This window comes from Fundulus heteroclitus, unplaced genomic scaffold, assembly GCF_011125445.2.
Source record: "Fundulus heteroclitus isolate FHET01 unplaced genomic scaffold, MU-UCD_Fhet_4.1 scaffold_57, whole genome shotgun sequence".
NCBI lineage: Eukaryota > Metazoa > Chordata > Actinopteri > Cyprinodontiformes > Fundulidae > Fundulus > Fundulus heteroclitus.
The window spans coordinates 1,771,989-1,794,277 of record NW_023397000.1 but is presented as its reverse complement, the minus strand read 5'-3'; the positions used below and the strand labels follow the sequence as shown (position 1 = coordinate 1,794,277).

General features: G+C 38.7%; 1 long non-coding RNA gene across 1 annotated transcript; it reads left to right on the top strand.

Annotated features, from left to right (window-relative positions):
- Nucleotides 1-766: 766 nt before the first annotated feature.
- Nucleotides 767-20,333, top strand: LOC110367528. The gene is made up of 3 exons (XR_002427529.2): nucleotides 767-1,119; nucleotides 19,062-19,221; nucleotides 19,979-20,333. It is a non-coding gene; the product is annotated as an uncharacterized LOC110367528 (long non-coding RNA).
- Nucleotides 20,334-22,289: the final 1,956 nt, after the last annotated feature.

Genomic DNA, 22,289 nt, shown 5'->3' with positions numbered 1-22,289 from the left:
CTAGAAGAGGTCATCTACCCCATCGCAGTATTGACTTTAGACTTCTGAACAAAGTTGTCGTCTTTGAACCAAAGTCTCTGAAGAACAGATAGCTTAGTGAGTATTATTCTGGGTGTATTAACTTGACCTCCATAACCTTGGTGTTATCTTTGATCTGTATTATCCGATGAGTGGTGGCTAAGTGGTTAGAGCTGCGCACTTGTGCTCTTGGACCTTCACAAGTACCCGGTTTGATCCATGTAGACTGCCACTCTGGGTCCCTTCGCAATACTCTTAGCTACAGATTGCTCCTCGGTTGCCACTCAGTGTAGGCAGCCCACTGATCCCTGAGGGATGAGTTTAACACAGAGAAATAATTTATCCTCTGTGGGACTATAAGGGAAATATTTGCATTAAACAAGCTAGATTTCTTCAGATGGAAAACTTTTCTTACCAAATTAAATAATACACTGAACTGGACTCTGCTGTTCTTGAACTAGATTTAAAATGGAGTGTACTTGACTTTGAATTTTTTGGTTTGAATGAACTTAATTTTTCACTAAATAGATTTGATGTTTTTTTGAGTGTTTTGTTTTCACATCAACACATTTTAATTCAATACCCTTATTATATCTGTCATGGTTTTGATGGCTGTTGCCCACATGCAGAGAACAGCCAAGAGAACTGGTGCAGATTATGCAGAGTTTATTTAAAGGGAAAAGGGGAAGGGACAACGGGGCTGAAAGCAGTGTCGGCCGGACCTCCTTGCAAGACTCAGAGGCACAAACACACGGATGAACTTTGGAGAAAGGAGAGGTTAGACGCCGGCAACGGCCAAGAGCGTGTAGCAACGCTTACCACTTACCCTTGTTTCCCTCACAAGGGGATGAAAGCCACCAGAGAGGTGGCAGAGAGTGGGTCCAGTGACGGAGTGCAGCCGGTGATGATGCTGCAGCGGGCCAGAGGAGCAAGTGGCAGTGTGGCAGGGGGACGGGCCAGTGGAAGGTGGAGAGATCCCACGGAGCAGCTTGGAGACAGAGCGGCCTTGCTGCCAGCTGAAGGGCCGAAGGGTTTCTCGGCAGGACTTGGAGCTGGGCTCGGAGAACGAGAGGCGCTGCGGAATCCGATCCAGAGCACGAGGTAACCTGAGACACAGGAGAGGCAGGTTAGGAGACAGGCTGTCGTTAGACAGTGGCCAAACAAGGCATACCACACTAGGTTAAGGCTCTGGCGTCGTTCAGCTGGCAGCCTGACGTTTAAATGCTCCACCACTGCGCCGTGGAATGGGAAACAGCTGTGTGCCATGCCCGCCTGTCAACTGAAGCCACCTGCAAAAAGGGGAGAGGGGGGAAAAAAGGCCACAGTGGCCTGCCAGGTTCTGCTTGCTAGACCCAGACAATATCTCTATTTTGTAGGGCTCATTATTAATAAGCATCCTCGTAATTTATATTAAAAAACCTGCATACTGAGAATTCAGTTATATAGAATATAATAGTCATATTGTTCTGAACAATGGTTAGAGCAGGGCACACAAACAGGAATTATATAGTCATAAGTGCTCTTCTTGATTTTTTTTAATCAAACAGAATCACTGATTTATTGCATAGCTGTATCCAAAATAAGTTGGCGCACAATGTTGAAATAAACCTGGTCAACTAAACTATGCATGTGATTCTGATCGATCACCTGCTGGGGGTTACAACTCCATTGATCCAGCATGTAGTTAACTATCAGGAAGCATTCCATCATCACAGAAACACTAGTATCAACATGTCTCTCTTTATTTATGAGAAAGAAAATTTGAAATTCTTCTTCCCACATATTAGAGTCTCTAAAAGTAGTATGGGAGACAGATCCTTTGGTTATCATTCTCCCCTCCAATGGAATCAGCCCCCAGTTTTGGTCTGTGAGGCAGACACCTAATCTTAAGACAACGCTTAAAACTTTCATTTTTGAAAGCTTATAGTTAGAGTGGCTTAGGTAATCCTGAGCTATCTCTGTATTTATGCTGCTATAGATTTAGGATGCTGGAAGACATCAAGATCTATTCTTCTCACTCTGAGTTCTTCAACTGTTCTCCAATTTGCATTCTTTGTTGTTATTTCATCTTTTCACTTTTTGTTCTCTCTGTCTTGTTTCTCTTCATAGTAGGTACACGTGGTCTGGCATTCTGTTAGCTGTGACACCATTCAGGGGGGGAAATCTTCTTCCATCACCTTATAATGTTGAAAGGATTCCTGGATCAATGTGTGCTTCTGTGCTTTCTTGTATCTCTATCCCCCCATGGGTCGAGGCAGATGGCCGTTCACACTGAGCCTGGTTCTGCTGGAGTTTTTTCCTTCCTATTAAAGGCGAGTTTCCTCTTCACTGTTGCTTCATGCATGCTCAGTATGAGGGATTGCTGCAAAGCCATCCACAATGCAGACAACTGTATAGGAAAATAGGAAACTTTTTGACCAAACTGTCTCTACGATTCCATTGAATTTGACTTTGTAAAGTGCCTTGAGATGACATGTGTTGTGGATTGGCATTATATAAATAAAATTTAAATTGAAACAATACACTTTTTAGAATAAAGGTGATATAGGAAATTGTCAACATTGTGTTCAAAGTAAAACAATAATAGCAATAACCTTAGTACAACTGAGGATAAAATAAAAAACAAGGAAAAACAATACAATTTAAGATAAAAACATAAAGGAAACATCAAAAGAAACAATATAACTTTAGGCAAATATGCTGCCATAAGCTAAAGTGAAAAAGTGGGTCTTTAGTTTAGCTTTAAAAACGTCCTCAGAACATTCCTGCTGAATGTCTTGACGGAGATTGTTTCACAAAGATGGGGCACGAATAAAGTACGCTCCCCAACAGTTTTTCTTTTAGCTTTAGGAACTTTTAAATGGCCTGTATTCTGAGATTGGAGAGCAAAGAGAGGAACATAGAGAAAGATGCAGAAGGTTGGAGAGATAAGAATGTACAACATCATTTAGTGCCTTGTAGGTGAGTACCTTACAATCAGCTCAAACCTGACAAGGCAACCATTGAAGAGATGATCATTACTGGAGTACCATGCTCATATTTCCCAGTTGTATTACCCAGTATCCCCTTCTGGAAACCCAGACAGGAGAGCATTAAATTAATCAATGTGCTAACCTCTGTATTTTCAAAACACAAAACTTGTCTGATTTTGGTAATGTTCCTAAGGTGATAAAATGCAGTCCTTGTGATCTATTTAACACGAGATTCAAAAGAGAGCACACGCCTGTTATGGTTTGTTTATTTTGTGTAATCTTTTGCTGGAAGATAAAGCTTGTCTAATCAGACAGGGGCTGTGTGGAGTTTTTAATGGAACAGCTCTCCCTGTGAATTAAAAACATACATTCATTAAGTCAGATCATAGACACCCAAAGTAACACATTCTTGAAAACAGATAATGTCTCCATGTGTCATGTTTTACAAAGTGTGACTCAGAATGAGGGCAACCACGGAGACAGACAGTATGGTGAGAGAGTTTATTGAAAACAGGCGTGGTTTGTTCTGAGGTGGTTCTGGCTGATCGAACTGTCCGTTTTGCGCTAGGGAAAGATGGGGAGACTGGTGAGCAAAGGAAGGTGCCAATGAAAATAATGGGAGGACATATGACTCACAGAGGTTGAGGCTGGGTTATGTCCGGGGAGGGTGATGTCCAGGGTCCGGGCTGTAGGTGCAGGTCCAGTGAGTTCTCTCCAGTACGGTGTTGTTGGAGGGTGGACAGGCAGGTGAGCACAGGCAGGAGGACTAAACCACAAAAGTGATCTGAAGGATTTCTCTGATTCTTGGAAGTCTGGCTTGGAGTTTCTTTGGCTGGAGCCTAGGAGGGGGAAAAAAACAGGTACACAGAGTTAAGTCCAGGCTAGGATTTAAACAAGGTCAAGATATCTAGGTTGGTCAAGTACCACGCTGGAAGCGAGAAAGAACTGATGCCCTCCTGCTGGATTCAGCTCTTTATTAAGGGCTCCAATTAGTGGTGATGTGGAGCACCTGCCCATCACACCCTGCAGAGGAGAGAGAGAAACCCAAACCTGCACCTAGACCTGAGAGTGTGACACCATGATGACACATTTCTTCTACAGACATCATGTGAGGGGACCACTCCCTTGGAGGGGTGTGTCTATTGTTATGTCATTGCGCCATTGGCAAAATTCAGAGTGAATTTTTAACAGCATGTAACCGGAGGAAAAATCAAACGGGGGTTGTGAGCAGAGAAATTTCAGACATCCAGAGATACAGCCCACTCAGCAGGGTGCAATCAGTGCTAAAATGCTTGCTCCCACAGACCACACCCCTCAGTTCCTTCTCTTCACTTTTTGTCTGGGTCCTGGAGGAGGGAGGGTGGCTGAGGGACTAGCCGCCCTGCGAGACACACAGACAATCTCTGTCAGTCTCCACTGTTATGCCAGAAGCTGATTGAATATGATTATTATTATTAATTAGGCGCCCGCCTATGCATTGAAAATGCATGGCGGAGGCCTTATGTTATGCACCTAATAAGGATTTCTTTATTATTAGGTGCCCGCCTATGCATTGAAAATGCATGGCGCAGGCCTTATGTTATGCACCTAATAAGGATTTCTTTATTAGGCGCCCGCCTATGCATTGAAAATGCATGGCGGAGGCCTTATGTTATGCACCTAATAAGGATTTCTTTATTAGGCGCCCGCCTATGCATTGAAAATGCATGGCGGAGGCCTTATGCTATGCACCTAATAAGGGTTTCTTTATTATTATTATTATTATTATTAGGCGCCCGCCTATGCATTGAAAATGCATGGCGGAGGCCTTATGTTATGCACCCAATAAGGATTTCTTTATTATTGTTTATTAATATTCCGTCACCGTTAATACAGCCCGAACCGTAGGCTGTACCCCCACAAACTATATATCAAAACGTGCGTCTCGACGCCGCGATCAGGGCTTTTTGTACTTGACGCCGTTTCGACTTACAGTTGGAACAGAATTCGCAAAAAACACTTCTTAACACAATTGACCTCTCAATAATGCTCGGCTGAGCACGACACTGGTGTTTTGGTCGGGTGGGTTAGGTGTCGGGCTGCGAAGCAGAAGATCGAAAGTTCGAATCCAAGCTGTGCCAATTTTAGAGAATTACATTTTCACCCAATATTTCATTTCCCTTTGGCTTTAAAAAACGATTTTTCTATTTAAATCAATACAGTTCACCTCATGCCTTTAACTTTTTTATTCACATATTTTATTTTTTCATGCTACATTGAAGTATTTAATCATGTTTTAATAACACCAATTTTCCATGCTGCTTCGATGCAGACCTTCTCCTGTTGGCTGTTGGCTCATTAGCAGCCTCATTTGTTGTGGTTTCTTGTCATTCACACAGAACAATAAACCGTGCCAGCCGACATGAGTTTTACAAACGGCAAAGCTTTGTCTTAAGCAGAAACGTGCCTCTACTCCGCGCTGCGTTCTCAGACCAGTGTGATGCGTTCCCGAGCGTCTGAAAGCTGCATTCAGGAGCATGGGATATTTCTAATTTACAATAATAATTTTATTTTTTTTTTTACAAGTAACAATTAAATAACTTGGTATAAATGAATGATGATAAAGGAATTTATTTAACATGTTTTGGGACAGTTTGTATTCAGACGTTTTAAGAAAACAAAGTATTTTATGTATTGTTTATTAATTTATTTTATATTTATACTTAATCTCCTCCTTTTCCTGTCAAATCCTGCCTCAAGCATTTCGCTAGCTCTCCTTATTATTGTAAACTTTGTAATGTAACGAGAGTTCAGGGACATCCTACAATCAGGCTTAGGCTACTGGAGGACATCAGGGCCAGTTTTTCTCACTCTACTGATTTCTACTGTTGTCCAGTTTTGCATTGCACTGCACTGAAATGAAAGTCACATTTCCTGCCACAGTTGTTTGCTGCTTCTCCACCGAAGCCAGGCCTGCAAGCTCTCCACCATCTGCCATCACTTATCAGTTACCCTCCTTCACTGCCTCGAATTTTAGTCATGCTGAAAAACTGCTTGTTGAAAGAATAATTAATTTCATTATTTTTTTCTGTTTAAATATCCAGTCATATTCACTGAATTAGAACATCTTTTTAGAATGTTTTTTAGTCTGAAAATGACAAGTACCTTTTGAAATTAACCTTAATGCAGGTACCAAACTTGTCCTTAAACCACAATAATTGTATTTATTTTACTACTATAATGTACTATTTTAATCTTAAATCTTATTTTTATTAGTTGGGATGGCTGCCAGCACAACACTGCATTATGTCCTCGTGACAGAAATCATCACTAGAAAAATGCATTATCATCATTCAACAATGATTACTGAAAAAGACGTACTTCGTTCCTGCAGTTCCTATACTGTCCACGAGTGGCGCTGAGTGAGCAGACAACAAACAGTACTCTTTGAGTTCCGAGTCAGAGGTGAACTCCTCCATCTTGTAGCTGCTATTGCTTGCTGTGCTGTGCTGCCGTTTTTCCTAAATTACTAAAGGATATTGTTGAATCAAGTCCATTACGAAGGGTTCCATTGGGTGTTTTCCTTGCAACTACGTGACGGTGAGTCGTTTATTTAATGTCGGTTTTATATTATGGTAGAAATGCGGTTGCTAGTCTACACGCCACTGAGCTATATGCTACACGTATTTTTTATTTTATTTTATTTTTTTATTAAGCAATTAACATTGACATGAAAAAAGACTCTCATAGAGGATGGCAAAATGTACATAAACAAATGAAGATTAATTACAATACAAAAGTGCAAATACAAAACAACAGGGGATTTATGTCAAGACAACTATCGAAATCAAAAATAGGAGACATTGAAATATAAACAACAAAAACGGTAGGTGCAATTAGAATAGCAGAAGTTGGGAGAGGTCAAAACTCAATTTTTTGGCATGTCTGTCTTTTTTATCTTCTTAAGAGATGAAAAAAAGGTTTTAAAGTCATTGATAAACCAATGAAAGGAGGGTTGAGCATTTCTCCATTTAGCACAATGGATATGATATATACCCAACAGCAGGATGATGTTAATAGTGTCAGAAACAGGCAAAGGAAGATGGTCCATATAAAAAAAGACATCATATAATGTAAATGGGGGCACATCATTCATTTTCAAAGAAAGCCAATCTCTCATTTCATTCCAGAACTGTTGTGTAGTAGGACATTGGTAAAACAGATGTTCAAGAGTTTCACTGTTATTATTACAAAAGGAACATTGATCCACCTCAAAACCAAATCTTTTTTTTTAAAAGTTCTGCCACAGGATAAATTTTGTTTATGATTTTAAAATGAGTTTCTTTAACTTTAGGTAAAATGGGCCATTTAACAAATTTTTGGAAAGGCTTTATCAAGCGTTTCTCCGAATAAATCTAACATAATCATGAAATTTTCTGGCTTTGAAAAAACTACTAATTAATTTATTATTGCATTTTTTATCAAGCAGATTGCATTGTGCAATCAACAATGTGGGCAGTAATGGTGGAGAATTATTATATAACCTAAAATTTTTGATCAAATGAATTAAAGGCAGTGGAATCGATTTACACAGTTTGTTATATTCTCTTAGAGAACAATTAAGATCATATTTTTTTTAAGTCGGAATAATTTAGAAAATCGCTGTTATCATCCATTAAATCAGTAACATAAATAATGTCTTTGTTGAACCATTCCTTTTTGAATATAGATTTACAATTAAGTGTTATTACTCTATTGTTCCATAGGGTTGAATTATGGGGAGTAAAGCTGTGGGTGAATATCATTTTCCAATAATGCAAAATCTGCTTGTGAAAGTTGGACAGTTTGATTGGAATCCGGTTTACCTCAAAATCACATTTTAGAATAAAGTCTAAACCTCCTAATTTGCTAAACAAAGATCTTGGAATGTGAAACCACATAGAATTCGGATGCAACATATACGATTTTATCCAGTAAATTCTGAAGGTGCCAATCATTGATTCAATATCTGGAGCTTTAATACCACCTTTATCATAGTCTTTCACCAACTGAGACTTTTTGATGTAATGCGTTTTATTCCTCCATAAAAATTGAAAGATTACTGTGTTTGCTTTATTTATGTTTTTAGAGGATATATACAAGGAGTGGCAGGGATAAATCAGTTTGGAAATACCTTCAGTTTTGGATAGAATAGTTCTGCCAAAAATAGTAAGATCTCTGATTAACCAGTGACTAAGGGATTTTTTTATATCCAAAATACGATTAAAAATCTTTGTATCTTCTCTTCTAATTAAGTTTTTTGATATTGTCAGCCCTAGGTATTTTACTTCAGTTACAACTTTAATTGAGGCAATGGAGGGGTCAGAACATGTATGAATAGGGAGTAGTTTGCATTTTTTAATATTAAGGGTTAAACCAGACGCTTCAGAGAAGATGGAGATATTATTGAGGGTTTTATCTATCATTGATTTATCTTTTAAAAGGATGCAAGTATCATCCGCAAATTGACTTATTCTAAATTCTCTATCGAAAATTGTGATACCTTGTATATCATTGAAGTTTTTAATTAATAAACAGGCAATTGTGTCGCTAATATGAAAAGCTTCGGGGAAATGGGACAACCCTGTCTGATTCCGCATGATATCTCAAAACCAGGAGTTATTCCCGGGTTTAGAGAGACCATGCTACTGATGTCGGTGTAGAGCATTTTGACTAAGTCACAAAATTTGCTTCCAAAGCCCAGAAACCGTAAAGTTTCAAGCAAAAAGTCTAAGAGTAATATGTAGCTGTCTGTAGGAATAAAGTCTCTGTAATCTAACAGGTCAATAATTAATCTAGTATGGTTATGTATAACTCTACCTTTCACAAATGCTGACTGACACTCATCCACTAGATTTGATAATCCCTTATCCAGTCTATCAGAGTAGATGTGAGCTAGCAGTTTATAGTCATTACATAGTAGTGTTATAGGCCTCCAATTGTCTAATAACAATTTATCTTCATTGGGCTTTGGAATTAGGGTAATAATACCTCTTTTCATTGTAGGGGACAAATGGCCAGATGAAATACATTCCAAAAGGGCATTATAGAGCAGTAGTCTGATATCATTCCAAAAATGGATATAGAACTCTACTGTTAGACCATCTAATCCAGGGGATTTTCCTTTTGACATTTTTGCAATTGCTAAATCTAACTCTTCAATTTTGAGGTTGTCATCCATAAGTTGCTTAAAATTCCCATCAATTATTTTCCTATATTTCCCAATTTTATCAAAAAATATTTGACAATGCTCTACTGAAAATTTGGTTGTATACAGTTTTTTATAAAAGTTTATTATTTCCTCCTTTACTTCGTCCTGGTTATCAATACTTTTATTATCAATAATTAACTTATTAATTTTCTTTTTCATTTGTCTTTGTTTTTCTAAACTAAAGAAGTAGGAAGTGTTTTTTTCCCCTTCTTCAAGCCAGCGAGCTTTAGAGCGTATAAATGCTCCTTTTGCTTTCTCTAAATATAGATTGTCCAATTGGGTTTGAAGACTATTTAATTCAACTTGTTCATCTAAAGATAAGTCTGTTTTACATAATCTGTTTATATTCTTTATAATGTCCTGTTGTTTTTGCTTTTTTATTTTAGAGATATATTTGCTCCTAAGAATGGCAATATCTTTAATTTTGAATTTAAACCACTCCCATTTATTTAAATGAGACATTTCTAATTGATTAATTCCATGTAGTAAGTTTTTAGTTTCATTACAGAACTCCTCATTGTCTAAGAGGCTATTATTGAACTTCCATAAAGAAGGGGGAATCACCTTCATCCTGTCAAGTTGAAAGAAAATTGAAATGCCACAGTGATCTGTTAAAGGTGATGCCAAAATTTCACATTTATGGACTGCATTTATCAGGTTGGTAGAAATTAACCAAAAATCTAATCTTGAGCATTGGCCATTATTGGCTGAACTAAACCTTGTGTATTGTTTGGTATTGGGGTGTTTCATTCTCCAGTAGTCAATCAGATCTGTTTTCATCATAAAAATGACTGACATCTTGGGGGAAAGCGATCCATCCAGAGGTCAGGAACCAAATTAAAATCACCCCCAGAAACAACTTTATCAGTAGTATAGATAATTTTCCATTCTTCTATCATCTTGCTCAAGGAAGCATAAAGTTGTTTGTTTTGTAACCTTCTGTTGTATCCATATACACATATCAAAATATAATTTACATCACTATATTCAATCACCATCATTATCCAGTGACCATTGATGTCACTTATGTGGTTAATCACATTTCCAGAAAACCTATTGAACATAATCATCACTCCAGCTGAGTGTGAAGTGCCATGGCTGAAAAAAATGCTGTCTCCCCATTGTTGTTTCCAGAATTTTGTGTCTGCCTCCACTGAGTGAGTTTCTTGCAGGAAAATAATATTACTCTTTTGCTCCTTACAAAAAAGAAAAGTTGCCTTACGTTTCACATTGTTTTTCAGTCGCCTTGTATTTAAAGAAAAAAAAGATAACATTTACAAAGTACCAAAAGTGCGCTGAAAAGGATTTGCGCAGGAATGAGTAGCTTATATCCCAAACAGAACTTAGTAATAACATTTGCAACAACCCTTCGGGTAATCAAACATTTAACTAACAAGGTAAATTCACAGTACCTGTTATAGACCAATATAACTAAAGAATGTTGGTCAGTTAGGGTCCACACGATGATTGTCGATCAGAGCATAGCCCTCCTTCAGGAACGCTCTTTTCCCCTTCTTCCTGGCATCCTGGACCAGAGGCCACAGCTTGGAACGCGCATCCCGATCTTCTTTGGAAAAGTCCTCTTTGAAGTGGATATGCATCTCGCTACACACCCGCGCGTCCTTCGACTTTTTCCACACTTCATCTCTGACGGCTCTCATCCCGAACTGGATGATAATCACCCTCGGCGTGTTGTTGGAAGTAGCCACGGAGCCACGTTTACCCAGGCGGTGAACCGTGTCCACAGTGTCTCGCAGCCGGTCCACGGAGAGGGGAACAACTCTGGTAAGTATTCCGATGATGACTTCTCTTGTGTTTTCAAGTCAATTTCAATTCAATTTTATTTATATAGCGCCAAATCATGAAACATGTCATCTCAAGGCACTTTACAAAGTCAAGTTCAATCATATTATACAGATTGGGTCAGATTATACAGATTGGTCAAAAATGTCCTATATAAGGAAACCAGTTGATTGCATCAAAGTCCCGACAAGCAGCATTCACTCCTGGGGAAGCGTAGAGCCACAGGAAGAGTCATCTGCATTGTCCATGGCTTTGCAGCAATCCCTCATACTGAGCAAGCATGAAGCGACAGTGGGAAGAAAAACCACCCATTAGCGGGAAGGAAAAACCTCCGGCAGAACCGGGCTCAGTATGAACGGTCATCTGCCTCGACCGACTGGGGTTACAGAAGACAGAGCAGAGACACAACAAGAGAAACAAAAAGCACAGAAGCACACATTGATCTAGTAATCTGTTCTACATTAGATGGTAGTAGCGGGTGAGCCGTCTTCTCTGGATGATGTCACAGTTAACAGAACGCCAGACCAGGTGTACCTACTATGAAGAGAAAAGAGAGAGAACAGAAAGTTAAAGCAGAAATGACAACACATAATGCATAATTGAAGAACAGTAGAACTCAATAGAGTGAGAAAATTAGATCCTGATATACTCCAGTAGCCTAAGCCTATAGCAGTAAAACTATAAAGGTAGCTGAGAGTAACATGAGCCACTAGTTATAATTTTTGTCAAAAAGAAAAGTTTTAAGCCTAGTCTTAAAAGTAGACAGGGTGTCTGCCTCACAGACCAAAACTGGGAGTTGGTTCCACAGGAGAGGAGCCTGATAGCTAAAGGATCTGCCTCCCATTCTACTTTTAGAGACTCTAGGAACCACCAGCAGACCTGCAGTCTGAGAGCGAAGTGCTCTGTTAGGAACATACGGGGTAATCAGAGCTCTGATATATGATGGAGCTTGATTATTAAGGGCTTTATACGTTAGAAAAAGAATTTTAAATTCTATTCTTGATTTAACAGGAAGCCAATGAAGGGAAGATAAAATTAGAGAAATATGATCCCTCTTGTTGATTTTCATCAGAACTCTTGCTGCAGCATTTTGGATCAGCTGAAGGCTTTGAACTGCATTTTGTGGACTTCCTGATAGTAAGGAATTACAATAGTCCAGCCTTGAAGTAACAAATGCATGGACCAGTTTTTCAGCATCACTCCTGGACAGAATGTTTCTAATTTTGGCGATATTCCGGAGGTGAAAAAAGGAAACTCTGGAAATCTGTTTAATATGGGATTTAAATGACATGTCTTGGTCAAAAATAACACCAAGATTTTTTACTTTATTACCAGAGGCCAGGTTAATGCCACCCAGATTAAGTGATTGGTTAAGAAGTTTATTTTTTGAGGACTCTGGCCCAAAGATTACAACTTCGGTCTTGTCAGAATTTAGATGCAGGAAATTTAAAGTCATCCAGCTTTTGATGTCATTAAGACATGACTGCAGTCGAAGTAATTGATTCCATTCATCAGGATTTATGGATAAATATAGCTGAGTATCATCAGCATAACAGTGGAAATTAATCCCATGCTGTCTGATAATTTTGCCAATCGGAAGCATATATATAGTAAAGAGAATTGGTCCAAGGACTGAACCCTGTGGTACTCCACAAGTGACCCTAGAGTTTGAGGAAGATTTATTATTAACATGAACAAACTGGAATCTGTCAGACAGATAAAATTTAAACCAGCCTAATGCTTTCCCCTTAATCCCTACAGTATGTTCAAGTCTTTGTAGGAGAATATTGTGATCAACTGTATCAAACGCAGCACTGAGATCTAACAGGACAAGTATAGACACAAGTCCATTATCTGAGGCCATGAGAATATCATTAGTGACCTTCACCAGAGCTGTTTCAGTGCTATGATGAGCTCTGAAGCCTGACTGAAACTCCTCAAGTAGGTCATTACTTTGCAAATGTTCACAAAGTTGATTAGCAACTACTTTCTCAAGAATTTTAGATAAGAAAAGAAGATTAGATATAGGTCTGTAATTTACTAACTCATCTTGCTCAAGAGAAGGTTTCTTAAGTAAAGGTTTTCTCCCTCTTTTTCTGGTAATCCTGTCAGCCTCAAATTCCACCTTCTTTTGTACCGAGCCTGGTCCTCGGTTGCTCTTTTTAGCGTGTTGTTTTCTTTTTGAAGCACGTCGATCTTTTCTTGGAGCTGAAGAATTTCTTGTTTGTTTTCTTTTGTAGCCATGGTGTTAGCTTCAATGCGTTTTTTCAAAACTCTTTAACAGTTCAGTCTGTTCATCCATTTTCTCGGTCAACGCCTGAACAGCCTGGAGAATAGCGGCACCGATATTTCCATCACCTTGGTCTTTCCCCTTCATTTTTTTAGGTTTAGGGCTCTTTGTTGGCGTGTGGTCCAGATTAATCTTACTTTTTTTGGAAGAGGCTTCGTCGACATCAATGTCTTCAATGTCGCTCTCATCACAAGCCTCGCGGAGAGCAGTGAAGTTGTAGTTATGGTCTGTCATGTTGGCAACTCAGACCGAAAGACTCAAATAAAAAGTGCTGAAAAAGCAATAATTAGAAACAAGGTTGCAAATAAAGTGTAAGGTTGAATTCTAATGGAGGTTATGGAAAGTTGCAAAGGAATTCGCTATCTTGGGATAAAACAATACGTTTTAATCAGAGCCTGCAAAAAAGCTGCTTCTCACACCGCCATCTTGGGTCCTCTCTTATATGCTACACGTATTGGCATCTTAAAAATGGGCTTATAAGCTTAAAAGATCATTCTACTATTGTTGATTTTGTGGCCGAATACAAGATATGTTCTCAAAGCGTTAAATAAGCCCTTTGATTTTTCAACATTTTGTCTTTTAAGGATAATTTTAAGTTACTTTTCATTAAATTTGTCAATGGCCTATGGAAGTCTGGAGGGAAGGCAGTAAAAGCCTAACAGCAGCGCGATCTCTCCTCGGCTGCAGCGCCGGTAAAGAGCTGCGTGAAGCTGACACCCCACCCACAGAAAAAACTGTTAATTAGACGGAATGGTTAGTGCTTCGCTTGTGCAGGTTTGTGCCGTTAAAATTAGCGTTTGTGCTGTTTTGGTTTTGAAGATATTAAAGAATATTTCTTAAGGTCATCCAGAATTCACCATCTCCCCATTTTGCTTCGAATCCGATCAAACTGGGCTACTTTTTTTAGTGCTTCGTTTGTGCAGGTTTGTGCCGTTAAAATTATCGTTTGTGCTGCTTTGGTTTCGGAGATATTATGAATTTTAATTTCAACCGATGACGTCATCCCAGCCCGCCGCTTCAAAATAAAGTGCTACGGTAAATCATATGTTATTGCCAACACTGGAAAAAACGTAAGTCTTTTTAATATATTTCTACTAATAAATCAGTAACATTACTATGAAGTTGTGTCATCTACCGAGCCTCCCCCCACCCCACCCCCCCTACAGCATTCTTATAAAATGATTTATATATTCCTGCTTATTGGCAAAGATCTCTTGGGACACATGTTTTTGTTTGTTTTTTTAGTTTCCTGACTGAGGGGAGAGGCTGGAACAGTCTCTGTGCAGGATGGCTGGCGTCCTTAATGATGTTCCTCATTTGTGTTAAAAGATGTGGTCAGATCTACCGTTTGGTCTCAACACTTTTCTCAAGAAAGCAGTTATTAATTTTATATTTTTCTTTTATCATGCAAGTTGTTTTAGCTGCTATTGTAAAATGTGTGTTATATTGTTTTGTACTTTATTCCTGAATAAATATTGCGATTTATTTTGTCTCATTTAAAGAACTTTACTTTAGATAGCAATGTCAAGTGAGCCACCAAAAAAGGCATTTCATTTATTAGAATGTTCAACTGTTTTCATAAAGTCTATTTTTCCTAATCAGAAGGGTTTATTCTTCTTCGAGAGTATAATGTTTATAACATTTTCAAACAGTAATTGGTTATAGTTGATCTTAGAAGTCATAGTTCATTACTCCTCTGAATTAATTAGAATAGCAAACCTTTATTGCTCTACAATAGGGAGATTTGGGGGTGTCTGCACCTAACAAAAGGGCAATTAAAGTATACAGGCTTATATAACGCAGAAAACATACCCAAACTAAAATCAATAACAGAAAAACTGCAAAAAATAAATCACACTGGTCAGCCTATAAAGTATAAGAACACTGTAAGGAACAATCTCCTAAAACGTTCCTAAGCTAAACCTTTAATGAGGCTGAAGGACCATTCCACTTTTTATTGGCTTTATGCATGAAGTGGGAAATATTGTTCAACTATGAATATATTGACTGTGTTATCAGCTGAAAGTATAAAGCATATAGATTGAATTAGAAATGCCTGAAAATATAGACCAATTTGGTTTGTTGTGTATTGAGCTCAGCACAAAATATTAAAAACTTAACGCTCCCCAAAAACTATTGGGCTGGAAATCTTAATGAAAACTTTGTTTTATTTTATTCCAAGGTTGTTGTTGCACAAACAAAGCACTGAAAAAGTAGCCCACTGTGGTTTGCTTTGGATCCAGCTCAGTACCAGCAAAGAAAGAAAAACGTAGCACTTTATTTTGAAGCGGTGGTCTGGGATGACGTCATCGGCTGAAATTAAAATTCATAATATCTCCGAAACCATAGTAGCACAAACGTTAATTTTAACGGCACAAACATGCACAAAGCACTAAAGAAGTTGACCACTCTGGTTTGCTTTGGCTCCAGCTCAGCACCAGCAAAGGAATAACAATGTAGCGCTTTATTTTGCAGCGGCGACCTGTGGTGACGTCACCGGCCGAAATTAAAACTTATATTATCTGCGAAACCAAAGCAGCATAAACGCTAATTTTAACGGCACAAACGAAGCACTAAAGAAGTTGACCAGCTTGGTTGGATTCAAAGCAAAATGGGCGGATGGTGAACTCTAGATGAACAATGGCCTATGGAAGTCTGGAGGGATGGGAGTTCAAGTCTAACAGCAGCACTTAGTGTGTGTTTTTAAGTCCCAAAAACTGTGAATAAATGTTTTTCAACATCTTACAATCACTGTGACCAGTTTCTATGCATAATGCACTTAAATAAATGTTTAACTGAGTAAAAGTACTGTTGAAATTGCAAATACTTTTCTTAAACTCTGAGGTTATTCATAATGTTGTGTAAAAGGGAAATCTTTTTATTATAAAAATCAACAACAAGTCCACGCAGTGACGCACCCATCTAGCACACGTATGGGGCCAAGGGAATGCCATGATATGGCAGCCCAAACCATTACTGCTTCACTCTGGGCATGCAAACGTCTGAGTGGTACGCTTCTTTGGGGCTTCTCCAAACCGTAACTCTCCCGGATGTGGGGAAAACAGTAACGGTGGACTCATCAGAGAACTATACATGTTTCACATTGTCCACAGCCCAAGATTTGCACCATTGAAACCGACGTTTGACATTGGCACGAATAACCAAAGGTTTGGCTATAGCAGCCCTGCCGTGTATATTGACCCTGTGGAGCTCCCGACGGACAGTTTTGGTGGAAACAGGAGAGTTGAGGTGCACATTTAATTCTGCTGTGACTTGGGGAGCCGTGGTTTTATGTTTTTTGGATACAATCGGGGTTAACACCCGAACATCTCTTTCAGACAGCTTCCTCTTGCGTCCACAGTTAATCCTGTTGGATGTGGTTTGTCCTTCTTGGTGTTATGCTGACATTACCCTGGATACTGTGGCTCTTGATACATCACAAACACTTGCTGTCTTGGTCTGGAAAGTTGATACACTGATAACAAGTCTGTAATGTATTTAGGTGCTAAGCCATTTAGGGATTTATAAACTAACAGAAGTATTTTAAAGTCTATTCTCTGAGATACAGGGAGCCAGTGTAAGGACTTTAGAACTGGGGTTATGTGCTCTACTTTCTTGGTCTTAGTGAGGACGCGGGCAGCAGCGTTCTGGATCAGCTGCAGCTGTCTGATCCACTTTTTAGGCAGACCTGTGAAGACACCGTTGCAGTAATCAATTCTACTAAATATAAACGCATGGATTAGTTTTTCCAGATCCTGCAACATTTCTTCACGAACCAAGTCGAATTTTTATGCTAAAAATACAGGGGTGGAATTTGAAATTGAATTTACATGTTGAATTTATTTCAGTCATATTGCTCTTTCGAAATCTCTTATCTCAGTTTAATTTCACTTGCACTCATCACAAACACAATATCATATCATCTACAAGGATTCTAGAGACGAACACAAAATGCATCCCCTGAAAAACTTCGATAATTTGCTGCTGTAATATTATATTATATTATATGTAGGGCTGGGCAACGATTAAAATATTTAATCGCGATTATTCACCCTGATTAATCGCGATTAATCGCATTGTATTTACAAACTCCAAGAATGAATTCAAAAGTAGTGTAAAGAGCACTTTTATTTTAATGTTCTGCTGCCATATGAACAAAAGTGTTGTAGCACTTATCAGTAACACATATTTAGTGTAAAGCTCAACTTAAACATGTAAAACAAAAAATAGCAATAATAATAAATTAAAGCTTATTGCCACTGACAGGGAATTCTCTTTATAGGGAAAAATCTACCAAAAAAAAGCAATTTCTGAGGTAACAGCAGGGAGCAGCATTACCATTTTATGTTCAATACCAAAGTTTAACTTGGCAGTGGTTACAACTAACTTGTTTCTGTCATATTCCATGCTGGAAGAACTTTAAACTGAAATGCTTGCTAACTCGATATGCTTGCGTTGCTTGCGTTTATTTGACGTTGACACGCGGCTTTTTGTTGTTGCTTTCTCGCGTGCATAGTGAATGGCAGGGAAAAAACTGGCAAAAACACATGGATACTTTGAAACGAGAAGCGACTTCACCGACGGCGTCTAAGCAGACCCCCCCGCTCCACACAAAACTTGTTCCGGCCGCCCACTCACCGCCTCGCCTAAGCAAATTCCTGCGGGAAACACCGCCTTCCGCATGTCGGCTTTGTTTTTTTCCGGCCAGCACCTTTCTTACTCTGAATCCGAGGTTTGGCTGACAGCGAGGTTATTGGCGCATTATCGCCACCTACTGTTCTGATTCAAACCCGTACACCGCAGCAACAGACCTTCACAAAATAAAAGCATGTGAGCAACATGCGTTAACGCGCGTTAAAGAAAATATCGCCGTTAATAGTCTAATGAGTTAACGCGCAATTAACGCGTTAACTTGCCCAGCCCTAATTATATGTAATATTATAGATTTTTCAGAATAAAAAGCTAGCAGATGTGCATAATCAAAAAATATCAGAAATACAATTATAGAGCATTCAGTATTGCAAGAAAGCCCACACTGTTTCTGGATAAATACATTACTGTATGAGTAAAGTTCTATTCCGTTTTATGCCGCTTTCCTTGTAAGTTTGAAATGTCCCATGCTCCTGAATGCACCATAGCTCTCTGACGCTCATGAATGCATCACACTGGTCTATGAACGTGGTGCTGTGTGCTGTGCACGATTGATCTTCCTCTTAAGACAAAGCTTTGCAGTTTCAAAACTCACGTCGGCTCTCACGGTTTTATTGCACTTTTCAGCATAACACCGGTCTGCGTTTTGATCGGAAAAGTAGGATCTCGGTTGGAACAAGGAACCCAATCACTCGTTAATGTTGCTCTCAGTGGAGACAGATGCTAAGGTGATTCTTGGGATGTATAATCAGGGAAAAGTAGGCGGCGGCAAGAGCTGCTATAGACGGCGATTTGCCGCCGTTGACCGGCTACTTTTGACTGCCCTGCTGTTCACTAAAATCAGACACATATAGACAGTAATCCTATAGTGAAGGAGGATTTTGCTTGATGGGTTTTGCTTGATGAGAAAATTAAACTTTGCTTCTATATTTTTGGTTTACAGCATGCGATTTGCTTTTGTGTTTCATGTTCCACTAATAAAACACACAATAATGTAATAAACCTCACGTCTCTACAATAAACTATCTTGTTGCAATGTAAAACTGTCCTTTTTTTATTCAAAAGACATCTCTACGCTTCATTATTATTTTTTCTCCAGGCTTCCATTATGTTACATCGTCATGCGTCACCGGCAAATCTTCACAACTATTGGACAAGGGCTGGCTCCCGGGAAACGACCCTCATCAGAGCAGACGACAGGCCGCTTTCCCAGAATACACCGCGGCCGCAGCTTGATTCTGGACCACTGAGCTCTCAAGGTGCTAAGTTAAAAATTACCTTTTCTGCTGCTGCTGCTGCTGCTGCTGTTGTTCTTTAAGAGTACATTTTCAGATCGTTTGAGGCAACAACATTATACTTTTAAGCTTTACTATATGGTCAGTTTAGTGTGTTAGTGTTAGTTAGTGTGTATAGGGGCTAAACAAGTTATGATTAAATGGAAACAAGAAGCATGAAAATAGGCATTATTTTCACATTATGTATTATTCACACCACATTTCAAGTATTAACAGAGAAAGCTCAGGGTTGAAAGATATTGTACAGATTAACTAAAATGACAAACCATTTGACTTGATCTGGTCTCAGCTTGACCTCAAGCTGGTTTGAGGTCACTGGTTTATTTCTGTCAGACTGGTGAACTAGTAAAACCCCGTTTTGGGACCGTTTCCTCCTCCTTGCTGCGACATATTCATGTGCTCTGTGTTGTGGTTTGAGAGGGCGGTGCTTTGTGACGACGTGCCTGGGTCCGCGATTACGATTGGTCAAGAGGAAGTAGTGACTGTAGCATCAACTAATATGATAGGCTGAAAGGAAGGAAGGAAAACTGTTTCTATATCGAAGTTTTATCGACCAAATTTTTTCCTATCGCGCCACGCGTCTATCGATCAATATATATTGTTATTGAATTATCGTCCAGCCCTAATGTAAACATCTTTCCCCGCGTGTCACACACACCCTACAGGATGATTGAAGGGAAGAGTTTTCTGTTTAATTAACATTTCTTTTGTGGCTCTGCAGGTGAAAGGCCTCGTTCCCGACAAAGCAGGCAAAACAAGCCTCTACTCCCCCCAAATGTTGTCTTTTTGGGAAGAAGATTATTTTTAGAATGATGTCCATCAGGGAATTTACAGCTCTGTGCACCACCTGGCACACAAGGGCATGTCGGCTGTTTCCCTACAGGATGGACTGCAGGCCAGCCAGTAGAGGCTCCGCTTCATTAAAAACAAGATTTGGAGGATTGGCACAGAGGTGTTTATCCTCACATATTTTGTTGGTGTTTCTTCCTGTAAATAAAAAATGCCAAATTTTACCATAATTGGTTTTTAATTTCTCACCTTTTTACATCATAAAACTATACCTGGTTAACATGCAAATTAATATAGTTCTCAAGGAAGAAAAAATAAAATGCATAGTCCTGTAAAACTAGTCAATTATAGTAAATGTAACAAATGGTTTCCTTTCTGTGTGTTAACTATAGTGTTTTTATAATGTAAAGATTCTCATTGTAAGATGTATTGATTATTTTTGCCATTTCACTAAGAGAATGAACTGTACTGACTGCACACAATTTATGGATTAATCACTGCAAAGGTGGACAGACATAAAAATGACTTCCTTTCTTAATGATCAATGCTGTGGTCAGTAGGTACAACAAAGTAGCTTAACCCTACTGCCATACTGTTAATAATATGTTAAAATTGTGTTTTCATTTTAATGATTTATAGAGAAATTGTCACAATTTCAACCTTATCACTTGTTTAATACCATGCTCAATGCTTTTTTCTTAAAGATAAAAGTAGGAAGTGGCTGTCAATCTTAAAATGCCTACCAGTTGACAGATGGGCTTGCAAAGCAACACAAGTCAGTCAGATAAACACAAAACAAATGAGCGTTTTGCCGAATTAAAACAACAAAAGCGCCATCAGCACCAGCGGTACTTCACACAATCTAGGCTGAGAGGTTCTGCGGATCACTGGTCCTCTCAACGTTGGACTTTTTTTTAATTACACACTAACTCTGTAAACGGGCCATATAGGAAAGCTTAAAAGTATAATGTTATCGCCTCAAATGATCTGAAAACGTACTCTTAAAGAACAGCAGCAACAGAAAAGGTAATTTTTAACTTAGCACCTTGAGAGCTCAGTGGTCCAGAATCAAGCTGCGGCCGCGGTGTATTCTGGAAAAGCGGCCTGTTGTCTGCTCTGATGAGGGTCGTTTCCGGGGAGCCAGCCCTTGTCCAATAGTTGTGAAGCTTTGCCGGTGACGCCGCCCCCTCCCTCCCTCCCCCTCCCTCCCCGGCATCGTTTTGACATTAACAGCTGCAGTCAGACGGACCAAGTAGAAATACACGAAGTGGAAATACAGACGGAAATAAAAAGGGCAGGCAAAAATACGTTGGGTAAAAAAACAGTTAGAAATGTTAGAGGTAGAAATAAATAATTGTTTCAGAAATAGAAGGTTAAAATAAAATGGAAAGAAATATTTATGGTGGAGTAAAAACATGCTTTAAAAATGTTGCTTTAAAAACACGGAGTACAAATACACTAAGTGGAAATACAGAAGGAAATGAAAAGGGCAGACAAAAATACGTTGGGTAAAAAAAACAGTTAGAAATGTTAGAGGCAGAAATAAATGATTGTTTCAGAAATACAAGGATGTTAAAATAAAAGGAAAGGAAATATTTATGGTGGAGTAAAAACAGGCTTTAAAAATGTTGTGTTGTAAATAAGAATGAAACAAAAATAAAAACATATTTAAATAAAAAAGGTTGCAGTGGAAATACGGAACCAAAAAAACCCGCTTGAAATAAATACACAAAGCCAAAATAAAGACTTCAATAAAATTGTATAACAGAAAACAAGTGGGTTAAAAATAAGTCAGCATAAAAGCAAGAAGTAAAGTAAAAATAAAAGTGTAAGTTAAATTATATTTTTTTGATGAATAATTGATCAATTGTTGAATAAATATCTTCTTATTATTATTTTGCTGCATTTAATGGCACACAAATTCCTATTATTAGCTACTTTTTCAAGCCATTTTATATTATTAAGTCCTTCATTTATTTCTGTGTGTATTTTTAATTATGGCAGGATTGGTCCTCCATACTCCCGTTTCCCCGCTGTCCAACGCAGAAAGAAAGATTTCCCCTTTTTTTAATTTCTCTTTCACCCATTAGGCGATATTATTTAAGTGTGCCTGGGCAGTATTATTAGGATTTAGTTTAATGCTTAATTACTCAAAAACGGAGTTTTGTTTTAACTGCTGAATATTTTTGAGCATTTTGTAAATGATTTTGGCTGTTTTGATTTATGGTTCATAAGTGACTCCG